Source organism: Myotis myotis, unplaced genomic scaffold, assembly GCF_014108235.1.
Source record: "Myotis myotis isolate mMyoMyo1 unplaced genomic scaffold, mMyoMyo1.p scaffold_m19_p_12, whole genome shotgun sequence".
NCBI lineage: Eukaryota > Metazoa > Chordata > Mammalia > Chiroptera > Vespertilionidae > Myotis > Myotis myotis.
The window spans coordinates 31,275,080-31,295,949 of record NW_023416316.1 but is presented as its reverse complement, the minus strand read 5'-3'; the positions used below and the strand labels follow the sequence as shown (position 1 = coordinate 31,295,949).

Here is a 20,870-nt window from a genome sequence, read left to right as displayed (position 1 = left end):
TCATGGAAGGGGAGATTGAGGAAGACAAGTGGATATAGAGATAAGATACTATGGAACCGTACCTATTAAATGGTGCCCACACTTCACATCCCTTTTATTTCCAACCTCCAGTGGCCATCCAACCTCCAGTGGCCCACACTGGCATTCCTCAGCAAACCCCCCCCCCCCCCCCCACCGCTTTAAGATAGGACCTAAAAGTAAGGTTTGTAGGACCTCAGCCCTGATACATCTGAGCTTGCCTCTGGTAATTTTGAAAGGGTTTTTCTCCAAATACAAGACTTAGGATTAGAAACTGATCCAGTGTGACCCACTGTCTTATGGAACCAAGTACACAGACCCTCTCTTAAGAGCCTGTTTAGTGCTATTGACTTGTGCTTTTTTTTGAAACACCTTTCTAAGTTTAACTTGCTGAGAACAGGTTTTGTGGGCCATTTGGAGGCCGTATAATAATTTGAGGCAGTAGGTTTTGGATGCAGACTATTCAGGTTTGAAGCCAGCTTGCTCAAGCTAAATGAGTCATTTCACTCTTCTATTCCCATTTCCTCATTTGCACAATGGGGAGTAGTAATGTTGCCCCCTCACTAGGCTCTTAGGAGAGTCAAGTGAGATGGTCAGGTAAAACCCTTACTTAGCACATTGCCTGGCGGGTTGGGGACCTCTTCTCATTGATAAAATACTTTGAAGGACTTAGGTTTGCACTGAGCATGGGTATGCCTCAGTGAGTGCCTGTGAATCTCATACAGATTCACTTACATGTATTGGTTATATGGCGGTTATGTGAGCACAACTAATGGAGTCCAAATGAAAGGGAATTTCACTCGCTGAACAATTCTGGATGTGTCCACTCCGTGAAGGCCACATTGGAGCTTTCTCAGGAGTTATCATCATTGTGCTCCTAGATCCTTCTTTCTGCCCAGGTGATTCTTGTGCACTGGTTCTACCTCAAATTTGATACTGATAAAATAATATGATACGATTTGTTTGGGCCTGTATTATGACTGTCCCATGAGTTTGAACGATGCTCTGTATTTTGAGGATTCTGAAAGAAATAGCATTGAGGACATACCCCAAACATGGTCTGCCTCTTTTCTACTCACCTTATCAATTCAGAATTTTTAGTCATTTGAACCGGGTCTACTTTAACTTTAACTGGTGGATTCTCCATGTGAAAATATTTGGCTAAGAATACAAGTGACGAATGAATTGGCTGAGGGATTGTTTGAAACAAAAGACTTGTTTCAAGTTCCCTCAAGGCTTAGAAACAACTGTTTACAGGCAATGAGTTACAAATAACTGGATTTTTCTCTTCTGCTTCCTGAGGTAGTTTCTGATAAAGGCTCCATTAAGCAACACACAATTGGCCTAGTTGGAACTACTTCGTGTTGCAAGTAATAAAATTTTATTTCTTTAGTAATATTTTGTAATTTGTGCTGTTTTGTTGTTGTTATTAAATCTCTTTAAATAAGTGGCATTAAAGTTTTACCAGCACTTAATTTCAGGTACTTTTAGTATTGTTAATACCTTTTCTAACACATTTTAAAGTGAGACTGTATCTAAGAGTTAATGCGTATTGATTTTCACTCTGTACCAAGTATGCATGGTATGTTTTAAGTACTAAAACATATATTAATGTATTTATTCATTCATTCCCTGCAATCCTACAAGGCTAATGATAATATTGCTCCCATTTAAAGTGATAGTAAACTGAGGAACAGAGTGATCAAGGACCTTCCTTCAGGTTACCTAGCTAATGAGGGGTAATCCCAGGGTTTGAATTCAGGCAGGCTGGCTCAAGTACCAGAGCTCAGAACAACTATCCTATATGGGCTGGATCTTTGAGCAGGGCCAGGACTGGGGTGAGGCCAGCAGGTGCCTAGGACACTCTCAGGGCCGTGCAAGTGCCCAGTGGCCACTCTTACCAGCACTGGTGATTGAGCAGAGACAATTGTTGTGGCAAAGCAGAAATGTAAGGTGAACTTTAGTCACTGGGGTGGCACGTGCTGTCCCAGGAAGTCCCTAGTTATATGTACCACTCACCAAGCCCTGCAGATCTTGACTTGCAGGTACAGGGATGATAGTGAAATTGGCACATGCTTTGAAATTTTTATCTTATAAAACAGAAATCGCAGGAGGTATCACTCAGTGCTAATCCCATCTAATAAAAGAGTAATATACAAATTGACCATCACTCCAACATATAAGATGGCCGCCTCCATGTGGACACAAGATGGCCACCACAAGATGGCCAGCAGGGGAGGGCAGTTGGGGGGGGGGTGACCAGGCCTGAAGGGGAGGGCAGTTAGGGGCAATTCGGCCAGCAGGGAAGCAGGCATTGATCGGCGTGGCAGGGGAGCGGTTAGGGGGTGATCAGGCTGGCAGGCAGAAGCGGTTAGGGGAAATCAGGCAGGCAGGCAGGCGAGCGGTTGGGAGCCAGCAGTCCTGGATTGTGAGAGGGATGTCTGACTGTTCATTCATTTAGGCCCGATCCTGGTGGGACATCCCTCGAGGGGTCCCAGATTGGAGAGGGTGCAGGCTGGGCTGAGGGACACACACCCCCATGCATGAATTTCATGTACCGGGCCTCCAGTCCTATATAATAAAAGGGTAATATGCAAATCAACCAAACAGAATGACCAGTCACTATGACGTGCACTGACCACCAGGGGGAAGATGCTCAATGCAGGAGCTGCCCCATGGTGGTCAGCCAGAAGCCAGGCTGACTGCTGGTAAGCGCAGTGGCAGAGGCAGGAGCCTGTCCCGCCTCCGCAGCAGCACTAAGGATGTCTGACTACAGTGTAGGCCCACTCTCCGCAGGGAGCAAGCCTAAGCCATCAGTCGGACATCCCCTGAGGGCTCCTGGACTGCTAAATGGCACAAGCCTGGCTGAGCCCCCCCACCCCCCAACAGTGCAGGAATGTCATGAACCGGGCTTCTAGTTAACTAATGAAAACCCAGAGCATGTTTGCTTTGTTCGTTGTAACTAAAGGCGGATGTGTTGTTTTTTATTGTTCTAAAGCAAATTTTCTTGTTGCTCCTGAACTTGAGTACTTCCTGTTCCCTGGGAGCAATCCTGACTCTCAGATGAGTGATGGCAAGGGAAACCGCTGGGTGGGGGTGGGGTGGGAGGAGTGTGGTGGAAGATTTGTTTGAGGACACATCCTGTCACCTGCATTAAGAGGATCCAGACATTGCAACAAGGCTGTGGAAAATGCCTGAGCAGCTCTTGCCTCTGAAACACAAGGAGACAGAGCAGCATCTAAGCAGCTCAGTCACGTCCATGCTCCTGCCCCCGAATGTATCGTCTGGCAGCGAGTGACTGAAAGAGACGGCCAAGGACACATGCTAATTTTCCAATCAATGGGTCAGTCTCATCCACACACCACAAGACCCAGAGCTGTGTTTACTGAATTAAAATCTCTGCCTGACCATAAACTAATGAACAATAAGTTTTCTCCTTCCCTCCCATCTTTCAACATTTTTATTCTGTTTCCTGGGAGGCAAGGAGAAACCTCTTTTGTCATTCACCACCCTTCCCTTTTTTTTAGTAATTCTCATCATACAGTAGATTAGTCTTGCCGAATGGTCAAATAAAAGTGTAGGCCACAGCTGCTTGCCTTGAAGATTAGAATTCAGCTTCAGGTAAGTCGTGCAATTTCACTAAAACCCTGGAGCTTTGTGGGGTGGGAGTAACGGTTGCCTAGCACTGTTTGACCTCTTGGGGGAGTTCTAGGTTTTAAATGAACTGAGCCATAGCCTGTTAGGGTGTTTCAGGCTTTGTAGAGATTACTTCCTGGACAGTTTTTTCTCTCTGCATTTACTTAGGCTTCTGGATTTGGGGAGACCATCACCCTCCTTCACTAAAGGCTGTGGAACTGCCTGCCATATTTTACTTTGGGGCTGGTAATGTGCTGGCTTTTCAGTGTTTGCACAGTGGGTTGACCAGCAGGTCTCGGTGTCGGAAAGGAGTCAGGATATAGCTGCCCTGTTGCACAAGTGGAGACTCATCTCAAACAGGGCTCATCTCTCCACCACTGCAGCCTTTCAAGGTGGGCTTATCTCTTCTCCTTTTCTCCATCTGTTTCCTCAACCCTGGAGGGGAAAGGCGTCCTTCCCACAGTGGGCGGTCTCCAGTGCCTCACCATTTCTTGTTTGTCCTTTGAACAGGCCTATACCTCTATACATTGTCCCTACAACTTGCAATTTAAACCACTGGGGATGAGTTCTTTTTCCCTGACACAACCCCTAACTGAGACAGATACTAAATTCCTTAATGTATTATCTTGTTCTATCTTACATAGAGTATACTCAAAATCCAGTAAATATATAGTGAGTGCCATTTATAGGTCAGAGAGTGAGCCTAGCACTGGGAGATGCCATAATAAGCCAAGCATATGCCATCTTTGCTCATGGGCTATGGCCTAAGGGTAATATCAGTAGTGTGGTGCCACTATTGTCCGCACTTTGCACATAAGAAAACAAAGGCTTAGGAAGTTGACTAACTTGTCCAAGGTCACGCAAATCACATTCCTCAGCCTATAAATTCATGCTCTGGCCTGCTTCTCTGAGGGCAATGCTTCCTTTTACCTCTTGGGGGTCTGTATTTCCCTGAGCTCTAAGATGGCCATCGATCTCTGCACTATATTTCCAACTCAGAATAAACTGATGAAAAGTATCCCCTCCCTTGTTACCTATTTTCTCTTTCCCTTTTATCATTAAAAAAATAGATTTCTTCTTTTCCTCTAGTTCCCTTTCTACCCAACACAAACACATGCAAATATGCTTTGTCCTTTCTCTAATTTTTACACATTTGGTTGGAATATGTGCATCGGAGAGAGATTGTGTATGAAGGTGTGTGTGTGCGTGTGTGTGTGTGTGTGTGTGTATGTGTGTGAAAGAGAGAGAGAAAGAGAGAGAGAGAGAGAGAGAGAGAGAGATCAGCAAGTAAAGACACAATAATTCTCAACATACACACACACACACACACACACATACACATACATACACACATGGAATAGGAATACTACAAGCTTTAAATGGGAATTTAGTTCCAACACATACACAATTTATGCCATTATCACCTCCCCAGTACTTTAATGCCCCCAACTCCTTTCAAAAACTTTCCATATTGTATTTTTGCTTTTTGTTTCTACTTCCTTATAAAAAGCAAGAAGTTTTACTGAGAAGAAATGATTACAAATCCCAAAAGGTTGGTGTTCTGTTCGGAGCTCCAAGATGTAAGGATTGAGTGGATTTCAAACTTGGCTAACTTTCTGACTTGGCAAATGCTTCCATCCTTATTTATGACAGCTTGGAAACTTCCATTTTCAAGGGCTTATAAATGAGGCTGCTGATTTGGTCTCCCTTTTCTATTTTGCTGTGAATTATGAAATAACCAGCCTGAAGGCTTCTTTTAGACATTAACCCTCTTAACAGAATAAGTGTGTGTGTGTGTGTGTGTGTGTGTGTGTGTGTGTGTGTGTGTTTTCTTTCTTTTCTTGGTTATGAGACATCGTTGACATATTTTACACAGGCAGTGTACTTCCCTTTTTCTGTGTTTCCACAAAATGACACTAGAAGGTGTTGAGGTTTGGGGTGTTGAGAATTATAACTGTATGGTCTTCATTGCAGTCACACAGGACTGTTTGACTGTACATCTCATCCTCGAAGGGCAATTAACAGTTGGGATTCTGGAGCAAGTCAGGTAAATAGAAAGTCTCAGTGTTTTCCCAGAGGTTATGAATAGGCCCTGTGTCAGGGGCTACCCATGCTCATTTTGTTTTAGTAAAAAATGGTCAAAAAAATGGAAGAACTCTGAGAAGTTTTCTCCTTCTTCCTACCTCCTTTCCCCTCCTTCTCCCCCACCTTTTTCTTAACTTATACCCAATTTTTTGAAGCTCACTTAAGTTCTCTTCATAAGTGCTTTTTTCTTTGGATTCATGTAAACCACAGCAAAGTTGGTTAGTGGGGAGCGTAAGCAGGTTTTGCTGAGTATAGGCAGTAGGAATTTTCAAATGTCCTCTGCGAAGCAGGCGCCCAGACAGGATTAAAGCTGCAAGGATTTTAATCAGGAGAAACTCTCATGTGAGAGGAAATGGAGAAGGAGCCAGAGAGGGATGTGAAAGCATAGACAGGACTGTCACTCAAGTCTGACCTTGGTGATGAGAGGATGGGAAGGTTAGGATAAGAATCCTAGACCATTCACTCTAAGGAAGTATGGGCAAGGCTGCTGGGGGAGTCTTTGAGCCAAAGTCTGCCACCGATCAGCCAAGAGTTCCTTGTCTCCGAGGATGGTTATGCCTTATATTCCAACTACTCCTGGCTCTGGTTCTAGAGCAGTCATGGGAAGCATGGACTCACTGTAAATGAGCGATGGATTTGAGAGTACAGGTGGGTTTCAGGATGTAGCTGGGACCCTTGGTCAGTTATGCTCCCTGAAGGTGACATCTGCGGGGTGCTCTCAGACAAGAGGAGCTGTCTTATCCACTTAACCGATGTACTGGTTAATGACCGCTCCCATCTCTCTTCAACATCCGGACCCATTTGATAGTGACCTGAGCACTCCTGGATGGACGGCTGGGTTCCAGTGTTCAAGGGAACCTCTGCTTCTTTAATGACCTACTACCAGTGGCATTGGTTAGAGGGGCTGCAACTATAATCACTCTTAAAAAAAATAAAAGAAGAACACAGGCTAGGCAAGTCAACATTTTGAAATGTTTAAAATGTCATTTTTGAGCTGCAGCCATCCTTTTATTTATGGCAACAAAAAACAACATCTGAAACTCAGACCTGTTTTTGCTTTTCTCGCCTGCATACTCAAACCACAAGTGATTTTATTTCATTTCATTACGTGTTCCCTGTCAAACAAACTTCCTATCACGGCAGGGCCTGTCATTGATTCATCTTCTCTCAGAAGAGTGTTTGTGGAAGTGTACACCAGCACCTTGCCAGGCATGAGGAAAGAACTGGATAGGGGCAGCGAGGCAGCCTCTTACACAATTACTCATCCCTGCTCTCCAGCAGCCCCCGAGTTCAGTTGTTTTCAAGAAAAATGATGCCTGATTCGGATTCAACAGACCTTATCGAGGACTTTCAATGTGCTAGAGTGTAGGTTGCCAAGTCCAGTGATACAGATGTGAGTGAGGAGCTGAGCTGGTGGGGACTGGCCCCAGGCCCGCAGTATTGCCACGCAAGGACGGCGAAGGCTCAGGGTAGCTGGATCATCTGGTTTTTCAAGACACGGGGAGATCTGGGTTTTTGTGTGAAATTTCCCAGTTTGTAAAGGTTGGCAAGTCCCTTCACATTTTTTAAACTCTCTGTGAGCCAACGAAAACATGTCTTTTTGCCAAATTTTGCCTGTTGTGACCCTCGTGCTGAAGAGTCAGCTCGCTGCTTTAAGATCTGATTCTTCCACCACAGCTTTGCGCAGACACCGGTCTTTGTGGGGCCTCCTGGCAGCAGATGCTATGAAGAGGACTCACATATGAGTGATTTATTACGGGTGTGCTCCAGGGCAGCGTGAAGGGACTGGGGGAGGCAGAACAGGGAAGGGGGAGCTAACAGGAAAATTATTTCAGATATAGCTGCCTGCTGGAGGGGGAACTCTGGAGCGGAAGTTGCTCCCTACAGATTTGGGTGTAGGCCTTTCATATTTGTGCAACCGCTAGTCACTGGCTAAGGGTCTCAATACACAAAAGTGAGCTTCTATAGCTCAAGGGCAGACCTCCAGGAAAGAGAAACACAGATGCTGGCTGCTGCATGGCTGGCACACAACTGCAGCCACAGTGGATCCAGGGGACCCCAATATGACCCACTCCCAGAGATCTGTGACTTTCCCATGTCTACAGCTAATAAGAACCACAGGTCAAGGCGGCATTTGGACCCTGATCTTCTGACTCCAGTCCAGTTCAGGGCTTGTTGACACTCTTTGCAGCTGCTTCTTAATGAGATCAGTGTGCGAATTCAGATGATCTTAAACCCTGATTGGTATGTCAATCTCAGGCTCTTAAATGATCTCTTTTAGGATTGCATGGAGAGAGGACTGCTTGGCTCTTCAGAAGGCAGGAGCAGGTTGACAGGAATCCAGAGGTGCTCTGGAATTGGAAACACTAGACCAAGCATGTCAAACTCAAAGGCTAACATGGGCCAAATAAACAAGGTTTAAGTTTCTGTGGGCCACAAAAAAAACAAAAGCTTCATTTTTCATAGAAACGTAGGTTTATTTCAATAGAGACAGGCTGAATACAAAGGGCTGAAATAAATGAGTAATCATTAACATAAAATAATAGAACATTTTAATAAAAATTAATATTTTTTCTTGGACATTAACTTACCAGACACTGAATAACTGCACACAATTAATAAGCATAACACAAATAAACCTATTTTTCTTGTTCTCTGAAAGCAAAAAAGCAAAATATTTCCTGTTGTGCACACCAAACAAGTCAGTGCAAGACCTAACGATGTGGCTATCAGCTGCTAAAATGTTCGCTGCTAGTATTAGTGGAGAGAAATGGTGTGCCTGCGCGTAAGGCGCGTAAGGGAAATGAATGCAACATGATTATAGTAATCAGTCATTAGTGAACGTTGTAGTCCGTTATTAATACTTATGTATAACAGGATATTGTAAAAATTAAGTTATGAAAATTTTATTAAAATGTTTCTTACATACCGTTACATTGGCTGGGCCACAAAAATATTCATTGTGGGCCACATGTGGCCTGCGGGCTGTGAGTTGACATGCTTGTTCTAGATAGCCCTGAATGGGCTCCCAGGAGCCTGCAGTGGCTCCCAGCTCTAACGTCTCACTAAGTTTGGTGATTTCATATCTGAGATGTGGGCAGTGTTTGGGGTACTCTGTACCCTCGTGCTGAATTTTGGGCCTATGAGGCATGTCTATCTTGATGCTTTTGAGGTGGACTTTTCTGAGAAATAGTGGTTTATATAATCTGCATAACATATTTAATTTTAAGATACACTCTCTAAACTCCAACCAGTTCCTCTTGAAGGAAGTCCATTAGAGGCAGGGAGAGAAAGCAGAAGCTGCCTTACCATCTATTCACCAGACATCTCTGGAGCTTGAGGGTCATGGAGACAAAATCAGATCAGTTTTTTTTTATTACACTGAATCTATCATGTCTGCCCACTTGGCCCTGGGCCTGTGCCTTCTGCTGTGGTAAATGCCTTGCCCATCCTTCCAAACCTCTGCGTTAGCCAGGACAGCTTCCTTGCCCTCATCTTGCCGTCCTGAAATCAGACTATGTCTTGCTCCCCTCTGCCTTCCTCCGGGCCCTCCATATTTGAGAGGAGCAGACTGGTCTTCTCTCTTCTTCTTACCATGATTCCATTCTTGAGTCAAAAATGGATGTGAGCTAGTCAGTCCTGTACTCATACACCTCTGGCATCTCACACGGCAAAGTAGATCAAGTCCAAACTCCTCAAAAGGTCATTCAAATTCTAGAGCATCATCCCCCCCCAGCCTGGCTTTTCAGCCATGCCTTCCCCATCCACCACTTCTGTTCCTCTTTCCCACTCAACCCACCTGGCTTGACCTTTTTTCTCCCACTACCTTGTTCATTCATGTATCAGAGTCCTGTCACTTTTGATTGGGTAACCTTGGACTTGGCCCTTTGGGGGGTATGGCAAGACAGTGGGATAGCATGTGACATGTTGTAGGTTCTCAGTAAATGATAGCATTGTTGCGATGATTAGCATTACCATCATCCCTTTTTAAAGCCCAGCTTCATTCCTCCTAGCAGAATCCCCAGAACTGTTCACACAGAAATGACACCTTTTTTTTCTATATTCTGTATTAGTGTCGTGACATATTTGATCATCTAGCAGGAGAGCCTGGGTCCCCTATTGCTGCATTAAATTTAATTATTCCAAAGCACCGGACCACATCCCACTCCTACTAGAGATATTTACTGTGCTTCCAAGGAAACAAATGAAGAACATGTACTACTCAGCTGAGTTCATGTTTTCTGAGATGTAAGAATGTTTCTGGATACTACTGTGTGGGACCTTTGAAAGACTTGATCAGAATAGGGAGCCTTGGAGGTAAGGGAGGTCAGTAAAAGTTTAGGGTGCAGCCTGGTTCCCCTATGACAGTTCAGGCTAAGTTTTTGCAGGGGTGGGGGACTTCTTTAGCATGTGAACCAGGAATATTTTGATGTATTAGTTTCCTAGGGCTGCTGTAACAAATGACCACAAACTTGGTGGTTAAAACAACAATTATGAAGCCCTGAAGTATCAAATTAAGGTGTTGGCAGAGTTGGTTCCTTCTGGAGGATGTGAAGGAAAATCTGTTCCATGCCCTTCTCCTAGCTTCTGGTGGCTGTCAGCAATCCTTGGTGTTTCTTGGCTTGTAGATACATCACTTGATCTCTGCTTGTCTTCACATCACTTCTTCTTTGTCTGTGTCCTCTCCTCCTCTTATGAGAACAATTGTCATTGGATTTAGGGCTCAACTCTAAATCCAGGATGATCTCATTTTGAGATCTTTAAAGACTTGAGATCTGCAAAGCTGTTTTTTATTGTTGTGTTGTTTTTCCAAATAAGATCACCTTCACTGGTTCTAGAGGTTAGAATTAGAAATATCTTTTTTGGAGGCCACTATTGAACCCACTACACTTGAGAATAGAGTTTATCTGAGAGGTTGGTAGCATAAAAAGAAGGCACAGGGTGTAGGTGCCAAGAAGATCTAAGTTCAAATCCTTGTTTTGCCCATGCTGTGGACCTATTCCTTAATCCCTCTAAATCTCCGTTTTCCTTTCTATAAAATAAGGTTAAAAGTTAAGAATGTATATATCCGTCACTTGGCAGATTCACAGTAAAGTTATTGTCTATAGTGATTCCCACTACTCATTTATTCATTTAATAAAAATTTAAATCTCTGGACATCAAGGTGAAAGAAACATATCACATGGCCCTTAGTCATAGTAGCACTTTGAAGAGGGCCAGTGTTTATTGAATGAATGAACACGTGAGCAGATCTGAAGCCTATTAGAGGTACTTGCTCCGCTCAAGCACCAGAAGAGGCTCTGGCAAGTACAGCTATCCCCCTAAAAAAAGTGTGCTTTCAGGCACTTGGCTTTCATGAAAGACCTACATTAGCACCTGTTTTCACTAACCAAAAGAAATCTCAACAGGATTTTTGCTTTTATGAGAAAAGGTGAAAAGTGAAAACATGATCCATGCTTGCAGAGAGCCATTATAGAGGCAGCGTGCATCCTAAGCACTGAGAGTGGCACTGCCCTTAGTGTGCACCAGTGTTATTTTAGGTTTTATGCATTATTGGGTATGATTTGGTGGGTTATTTTTTGGGTCTGGGGATGCTCAAAATTTTTCCATATAAATTAATGGTAATTGCTTCTTTGATTTACGCCATCTTGGTTTACGAGAGGTTCCCTAGGAACGCTCTACTTTCGGTTAGTACGGGAAACCTCTACACTTATATAGCTTTCTGAACTCTGATGCCAAACCCTAAAGTAAGCTCACTTTTGGCTCTTTAAAAAACAAACAAACAAACACCCTTAAAGAATATTATTGCATTGTCATTTTACTTCAACAGCCCACATATGTGGCCATTAGAGTGAGTTTTATGGGGAATTTATATAAAGATGCACCGTGGTGTCCCAACCAAAGAAAAACTTACAGCACTGAGCAAAGTGGAAACCTCAATTTCATGTAGGGGCCAGGCAGTCTGGGTGGGGTAGTCCCCCCTGGAGAGTGTTTGTCTTATTTAGAGAGGGCAGCTCCCTCTAATTCATTCACCCAACCATTTATCTTGTACTTTGTTCTTGGTGGGTGCTGAGCCCACAGGGTAGAAAAAGGATAACTTTGTGTTCTCATGAAGCTCCTATTCTGTGAACCCAGCTCCAATGCCACATGGAGCTGCCAAAGTATCTCTTTTTTAAAGAGAGGAAGCCAGAATTGTATGTGCAACCTCCTGATTTTTATATGTTGGCAAACACTGTACATTTTTAAAGAACACTATACAGGCCAGACAGAACTTGCCTCTTGATTTAGCCTGCAGGTCATTTGTGATCCTTGGAGTGGAAACTCATGGCCTTTATCTGAAGAAGCATTTTCCCAATGTCTGATTTTAAGCTAATTCTCATTTTTCTTGATCTCAATGGAAGTTGCTAATGGTCACGGCTTATTGTCTGTGTCCTCCCAGATTGAATGATTCTTTGGTGTCCCATCCATGCATCTTAAGGTGAACTGTTCTCCATCTATCAGCATTTCCTTTCTAATTCCATCTCCAAATCTTTGATTACTTTTCCGTGTTCTCTCATACTTCCAAAAAGACTCTAAGTACTGTCATCAGCATTTCTTCTCTTGATGGTCAGAATCTAACCCCAACTCTTAAATAAACTGCTTACAGATAAGTCTGCTTTTAAGCCTCCCTTTCTGACTTTGCCATCCAATTTTCACAGCCTCTGAGTTGCACTGACTCCCAACCTTAGGTGTAATATTAATTTCTCCCAGGGGGGCATGGGTTTAATAGATTTTTTTAATTAACATTTTGTAAAATTGGAGCTGTCATACTTTATGGCAGACTGATACAAATGTCTGTAATTATATTTTTGGCACTATATCTTGGGAATCATGTAGAAATGTTTATTTTAACCCCTTCCTAAAACGTTTTGATTTATGGAAAGGCCTCTTTATGTACACCTCTAACAGGCCCAGTTGTCATGACAACCCAGAATATCATTTGTCAAAGAGCTATAACTTCATTCTATGTTGAAGCTAAAAATTTATCTTTCAGGATTTATCCTTGTGACAGGGAAATTTTGCATTTTCTTGGATCTAATTTTTCTCCCTAATTCTGCTTGTTGTTATGGAGATTTAGGGTTCCGGGGAAGATTTCCTAGAGAGTAAAACAAACCTACACCTTCCACCTCACCTCTCCAAACATATGAATTCTCTTATCTAGTTTCTAAAAAGTGGAATTATCCCCTTGTGTTTCTAACTCAATATGATTTTTCTTTCTTTAAAAAATTGGAATGAAATTTTTTAATTGATTTTTTGTTAGTAAGGTTTTAAGGAAGGGAAGAAAGACAATGTCTATTGATCTCTTTTACAAGCTGAAGAAGACCAAGATATTTAGTTATCATATTTACTTGTGTGATCTGTGGTTCAGAATGCAAACTCACTAGGAACCAGACAAATATATCAATTAGTACAGTAGGATCCTGGGGACACACCCTGTCTAAAGGGGATTATTTCTTTGTTTCTGTTGACATACAATGGACCACTTTGTAGGGTTGCCTGTTTAATTTTAGTTTTTAAAGAGAAGTCAGAAATCAGTATTTTTATGTGAAATTTTCTGATTTTAAAATGTTGGCACGTCATTAAAAAATAACAACAACAATGTAATAGTCAAAGCACATCTGAGAGCCAGTTCACTCCATGGACTCCCAGACATGATTTCTGCCCCAGGTGCATCCATGCTACCCAACAGTTTAGCGTGTCCTTGTTTCCTCTATACTGAACAACTAAACCAATTTTGCTCAGTTCTTCTCGGGATCTGATTTGTTAGATAATCTTTCTGTTGGCCTCACTGGAAGTGATATTCTGCTCACTCACTCGCATGTTGGGTAGCTTTTGAGCTCTGGACCAAGTATGAGAGGAAGCTGTGATGGAGGGCTCATCTCAAAGACCCACACACATTCCCCTCTGTCAGTTCAAGATCGATAGTGGGGTCCAATGCCTTCTGGGATTGTTCACAGATTTATGATGCTCTCTTGTTGCCTTTGATGGATGGGGCAGTTTAATTCTCTTCACTAAGCTCCATATTTTTCTTTTGTATTGGAAACTCCTAGATGGCCTTTGCCTTTTCACAAAGATAGCAAGGCATTTTATTCCTCATTGTGTTTTGTTTCTCATATACCTGTGGACAAAAACACTAGTATTTCATGAGAATATGCTACGAAAAAAACATCTAAGGGCAAAGCTGCCCTGTAGCTGTCACTGATAGAGAATAGGAGTGTATAAGGGACATCACCCACAGTAGTCACTCATCACCAAACCTGCTTGCAATGAGACTTAAGACATTATGGAATTTATGTGAATTATACTGAATATGGAAACACACAGTGGCTCTGGCAATAGAAACAGGTTACAGGAGAGCTTCATGCCATTCAGACTCTGTCGTCATCTGGTCTTTTCCAGCTTCCCCCTCACCCACCTCAGCTGGCTTTCACACTCTCCAGGCTCAAGCCTCACCAATAGCCACTGCCAGTTTCCAGTTACCTTCACACTCTGTGTATACGACCTCATCTCATCTAAACCCAGTCAGGGTTTTATGGAGTCTTTATGAATGTTAATTAGCTCTGCCCACCTGTTAAGCCTTCTAGGACTCCAAGAGCCCACCAATTAAAGGTAACAAGAAGGATAACAGTAAGATGAGGTACAAAACATTACTCATACTCGGGATCACCCTCATGGGAGTGGGCCTGCGCCTTCACACAGGGTCTCCTGTAGAAGGTTTTTTGGTTTAATGCTCTACTGTTAACATTTTGGATTTCTTAAAAATTTGTGAACAAGAAGTTCACATTTCATTTAGCACTGAACACCGCGAATTATGTAGCCAGTCCAGCTCATACTACAAAACAGGCAAAATAGACTAAAAGTAGTGACCTCGCCCAGGCAATAATTAACATTCCTTGTAGTGGGTATGGCCTTACTCTTTCTTCTCTCTTGGGTGAGTGGTATTTCTTTGGCAGGGAAAACCCATAACAACTGCTTTGCATTCCTTTCCACTCTTCTAGGCATGCCTGCCTTAAGAAAGACTTCCACAATTCAAACCCAGACATTTTATCTGGGAGCTTGTATTCACCTACGTGTCTTTTCAAGTGTAGCTATCTTTTAGAGTGGCATTTAGTAGCTGTCAGGATTCATCAATCGCAATTATTGAGCACCGGGCCCTACATGAGTCACTTTTCCTCTCTTGTCCCATCATCATTATCAATCATCACCTATATGTATTCACTGCTCATCTGTGCCTGACCCTGGTCTACAAGGTGGGGTGTGCTAAGCTATTTTCTGTTGGTGAAACTAGGCTGACTCCAAAAGACAGCCATCCTGCCTTTGGAAGAGTAAATTTCTCCACATCAAAGGAGGGTGTGTCCATCAGGTGCCAGAAACATGGGATAATTTTTCTGGCATTTGCACTATGAGAGTCAGACAGAGATAAGCACAAACCTACTAAAATCCAAAGATGACACATTGGGTTGGCTGAAAATCAAAGGTTCGCCTTTGTAAGCATCTGTTGTGAAACTGTGCAAAGCATTGCCCTCAATATCAATGCTGAAAACAGCCATGTGGACACTGGCCACATAAAGCTGACCCAGGGTTGCCGGCGCATGTGAAAGTATTCTGAAATCATGGGTGTGAGAGTACTTTTAAAAGAGAAATGTGTGAATTTAATGTAAGACGTTATTCTTATTCATGACCTATAGAGCTTGCTTGAGGCACTTTCGGCATATCCCCCTTTAATGCCAGCAAATCCTAATCTCACATGAAACTCAAAACAATTGACAAGATGAAACAGCTCCAGAAACATAAGGAGGCCCTTGTGGTTAAAGTGTAAGACAGGATTGAATGGCTCATGCTTTGTTCCAAGGCAGAACACTGGATTGCATTGCATCTTGGGGCTTTTTTTTTTCTTTTTTTTTTTTGAGAGAAACAGAGTTCCTTACTGTTTGAGCAAATGCCTAGTTCTGTTCTTTGCCCAAACATTTTGAGTCAGCCTTATGGTAGAAGAAAAATTGTTAAAATGTGTTGAGGTATTTTGAACATTTTATTTAAAAAATCAACTACTTTTCAGGTATTTAAGGCCAAACACATTGATAAGAGGCAGAAAATTGCCTCTAGGTATACAGAAATGCAAGTCAAGGACAAACCTGTCTGCCCAGCAGTCGGTTAGAAAGTGGTGGCTACATTGATGTTTTCATCTGAGGAAAGGAGCCCTGCAGGGAACTGAAATATCTTGGATTGAGGAAGATTCTCTTGGACTGAATTAATTTCAGCAAAAATGATCAGCAAGAACACACTTGGGAGCACGTGAGTTACTGTGGGAGAGAAGACAATGCCTTCAAGGGACTTGCATTCTAATTGAGACAACAAGTTGATCACATTCAATAAATACTTAAGGAAATAAGGGTAGTAATAAGAAATGTTAGCTGTCATTATATAAGCAGTGGTTCTCAACCTTCTGGCCCTTTAAATACAGTTCTTCATGTTATGACCCAACCATAAAATTATTTTCGTTGCTACTTCACAACTGTAATTTTGCTACTGTTATGAATTGTAATGTAAATATCTGATATGCAGGATGGTCTTAGGCGACCCCTGTGAAAGGGTTGTTTGACCGCCAAAGGGGTCGCGACCCACAGGTTGAGAACCGCTGGTATAGAGTGTCGGTTCCATGTCAGACAGAGAGACCTTCACACCAAAGCTTGCTAAGTAGGCACTGTTGTTCCTATTGCTATTCTGACTTTAGAGGAGAGGAAAGTGTTCATGAGAGAAGTGACCTGCCCAAGGCATCCTGGGTGGCAGATGATAGGCTGTTGATTCCACTCAGGATGGCTGTGATGGCTATGAGCACACTGCAGTGTCAGCCTGCCTAGGGTCCAGGTCCTCAATCTGCCACTCACTGGCTGTGCGAACTCAAATGGTTCAACTTCTGTGTGTCTTCATTTCCTCAAGTATAAAGTGGGGATACCAATAAGCTCAAGATCTACTTATTGGATAGTTGAGAGGTGCATGAAACATACCTAGAAACCGTACCTGGAACCTAACAGGCCCTCAGTGGATGTTAGCTAAACCTGAGGCATTGGAGGGAGACTTTGCAGCAAGGAATTTTGTCCAATGTAATGGAAAGGGTCTTTAGGCATAAAAAGATAAAACTTCAGATAACCTTTTATACAACCTAATAATGAAAGAATAACTCCAGGCACTATGATAAGCTAAGAATCCAGTCACAAAAGAAAATCTGGTTATCTCCATTTAGTTGATAAGATTAAATAATATAAAAATTACTAGTCCAAGAAGAGAAGAATACCTCCTTTGTATGACAAACAGACTTAATGGCTAGATTCAAAAGTTTTCCCATTACAATATGAAGCAACCCAATAATGCGTACCTCATCATTCAGATTTTATCATATTCTGGAAGTTATGGCTAATGAAATAAGACATGAAATGGATATAAGAGATTTATCTAAGGGAAAGTGAAAGATATATTTATAGATATTATGAGTGCTTAGTAAATGATGAATAACCAATTTCCAAACCCAGTAATGAATAGAAAGTTTCTATAATCTGGCTGGATATGCAACAGATTATTTAGTAGCTCACCATTATGTTAACAGTAATCTTAGAAAATAGATTGGTTAAAAAAAAAATCATTCAGAATAGGAGAACAATAGCAATAGTATATCCAGACGAAAACAGGGGGCAGAGATTGAGAGGAAGCTCTGTGTACGAAGTTGATACTTTCCACATAAGTTATGACAGAAGAAAAAAACCCTAAATGCTTAATAATATTGGAACGATTAATTGAATGATGGTAACATTGAAGATGGTAGTAAAATACTATCTGACAGTGGAGTTTCGAATATTAAACTATACTCAGTATATATTCTAATGCATCATGACTCCAAACTTATTTTTTACATAGAGAAAAAATAGATGAAAGATCAGAACGTTAATAATTATGGGATGTAGAGGTGATTTTTAAATTTTTTATATGTTATGTATTTTTTCAAGTTTTCTACAAAAAGGAAGCATGTGTTTTATAATGCCAAAAGTTATTCAACAGCTTTTAAGAAAAAAAATAATACCAGAGGACTGAATTTACCTACCTAGTATTGCTTTTCTTTCCATAATATATATTATTTTGGGAACTTTTATTGCTGATATATAATTTAAAGTAAGATAAATAATGGTGTATTTACTCAAAATAGACAGTTCTAGTCTTTAAAATATGGAATAGCACTCTTTACCTTCTGCTTCATTGATTGAAAAGAATTGAAATTCTGCAAAGATGCCTTAGTTATTTTTTTCATGTTGTCTTGCTATAAGTCTTGGATTCAATTTCTAGAACAGAGGACATGCCAAGATGTATGAGAAGGGCCTGGAGAGTGAAACATCCATGTCATTAACTTCTTGAAAAATAAATGACCTCACTTCCCTTATTACTGTAGTAATTAACCCACATTCATACTAATTCTGGCCATTGCTATGTATTATTTATTACTCTCCATTTGTGGTTTGGTGATCAACCTGGTGAGTATCTTTGTCAGACGATTGCTGTGTGTGACACCCTGAGGTAGCTCTCATCTGCTCTCCTAATAACCTCTCACCAGAAGAGTCAAAATATACTTTTCACAAACCTAACACAATAAAGACCACAGGGAAGCACACCCTGTAACTTGACTTTTCATTGGCCTCTACTGTATCTTAGCCATTTGGGGAAAGATGTAATGCTGATGGATTTACATCAGAACCCCAGTTCTTGGCACAAAGCGTAGCACATAACAGTTGTTCACAAAATGTTTGTGGACTGGGTGGAAATGAGAATAAAATCTGGGGCTTCAAATTGTTCACCCTGTAGTCTTCTTTCACTGGAAATACTTTCATGTCAGCAGGATCTCAGCTCATTTGGACCTTCTTCTGAATGCGTGTACATCCTGGGGGTCCCTCATGCTCCATAAAGACCCAGAGCAGTGGCAGTTGCCTTCATTTGGTCAACATCGAATATTTATGGAGTGCCTGCTCCACGTTCAGCTCTGTGCTGAATTTGGCCAAGGGGTGGATTTTATGATGCGGAGCTGATTTCCGAGGCCCTCGCAGACGCAGAGCACATTGCGCATTCTTCAGGCCAGGCCCGGGCTTGCCTGTGGGCTTTTCCGCTTTGCTGCCCAGGAGTTATGCCTCTGCTTTCCCCTAATCCCTGCAAACAGGCAGTGTGAGCTGGCTGCCAGCACATCAGCGTGTGTGCAAAATGCACACAAATGGCTGCTCTTTATTAGAGGTGTGGATGGAGGGCCTTGGGAAGCTCTGACACTGCAGGGTTTTGGGTTTCTTGGTTATTTTTTCTCCAGGCTCTACTTTCAGAAACATGATGTTATTAAGTGCTGCTGCTTTGCTGCCAAAGTCCCTCTGTCTCCCCTTCCCTCCTTAACCTCCCCTCTTTTCTTCTTAAAGGCCATAGAAATGAAATAAGATCTCCTTATTGATTATTCTCACTCAGTAGGGAGACTCCACAGTCTGTTCTCACTACATTTGGTCCTTTGTGAGAAACAGATGCATTGCTGTAGTCACACTCTCACGGGGACATTTTTTTCACCTTGTCATTAGCAACCTCTCCATGATCTTAAGAATCCCTCTTTTCCATCCTGTGTCCAGCTAGCACCCTGCTACTCTCATACCAAAAGTCCTTTGACCTTCCCAGACCACAAGCCTTAACCGCTTCTTTCTTCCTCCATCCCTTTCTTCCTTCCTTCTTCTTGGAGCACATATATTCACTTCTTCTAGCTTGGAGTCCATGTTCACTGGCTATAACCGCTGCCTTGCACATACAGCATCCTTGCCCTCTCTTGGGAAACAACCACCCTGGTAAGTCCAGTGCTCCCCCAGCCCAGCCAGCACTGCAAAGCACCCCCTCTCCCTCTCTCCTAGAGAAGGGTCCCATACCTTCCTTTCCCCATATCCCTCTACCTTCTCCTCCGCTTAGCACAGCGGTTCTCAACCTGTGGGTCACGACCCCTTTGGGGGTCGAATGACCCTTTCACAGGGGTCACCTAAGACAATCAGGAAACACATATTGAATATATAATTACATATTGTTTTTGTGATTAAATCACTATGCTTTAATTATGTTCAATTTGTAACAATGAAAATACATCCTTCGTATCAGATATTTGCATTACGATTCATAACAGTAGCAAAATTACAGTTATGAAGTAGCAACGAAAATAATTTTATGGTTGGGGGTCACCACAACATGAAGAACTGTATTAAAGGGTCGCAGCATTAGGAAGGTTGAGAACCACTGCATTAGCACACTCTTAGCGCCAGACCTTGCTTTCATGGCCCTAAAGAGAGCCCCACAGCCACCCCACTGCATGTCTCCAGCTGCTTGCAATGCCATGGCTTTGTGTGCCCTCCTGGCACAGTTTCCCGGGACAGCCCCGACGTGTGCACTGAATTCCACCCCCTTTTACCTCATGAAGGACGTTACCCCAGTAGTTCTCCCGTCTCCCCCCTGCAACATCACTTTTCCCTCTGGCTGGACCATTCTCATCAGCTTACAAATATGTTGCCATGCCTCACTTGTGAAAAACAGACTCCTCCTGCCCCCCTCCGGCCCCACCCACTGCACTTTCTCTTCCCCTCCTACAGGGATCTCCTGGAAAGACCTATCTTCCTCTCTCAACTCCGCTCTCCCGCTTTCTCCTTAATTCCTTCAAATCAGCTTTCACTCTGAATGGAGCCCCAGAGGGCCCCCTTTCAAGGTCACTGTTGTTACATCCCATTGTCACTCTCAGTTCCTCCCCGCCTTCACCTGTCAGCAGCACCCGGCACAGCTTCCTGTATCTAATTCAGACACGTTCTTCCCTTGACCCCAGGACACCCCTCCTCTGTTTTCTGCCCACCTCAAAGGTGACATCTTTCATCTCCCCACTGTAACCATTGCCGAGTCCCCAGAAGTGTCTGAGCCTCTCTCCTCTCCAGCTGCACACACACTGTGGGGACTACCCAGTCTTATGGCTTTGAATTCATCTAAATGAGGGCTTTGCCTCAATCTCATCTCTGGCAGAAACCTGTCCCCTGAACTCCAGACTTCTATGGCCAACG

General features: G+C 42.7%; 1 protein-coding gene across 4 annotated transcripts in view; it reads left to right on the top strand.

The window, feature by feature from the left end:
* Window positions 1-20,870, top strand: part of NTRK2 (neurotrophic receptor tyrosine kinase 2) — a 325,395-nt gene that overhangs the window by 139,281 nt on the left and 165,244 nt on the right. The window lies entirely within an intron of this gene.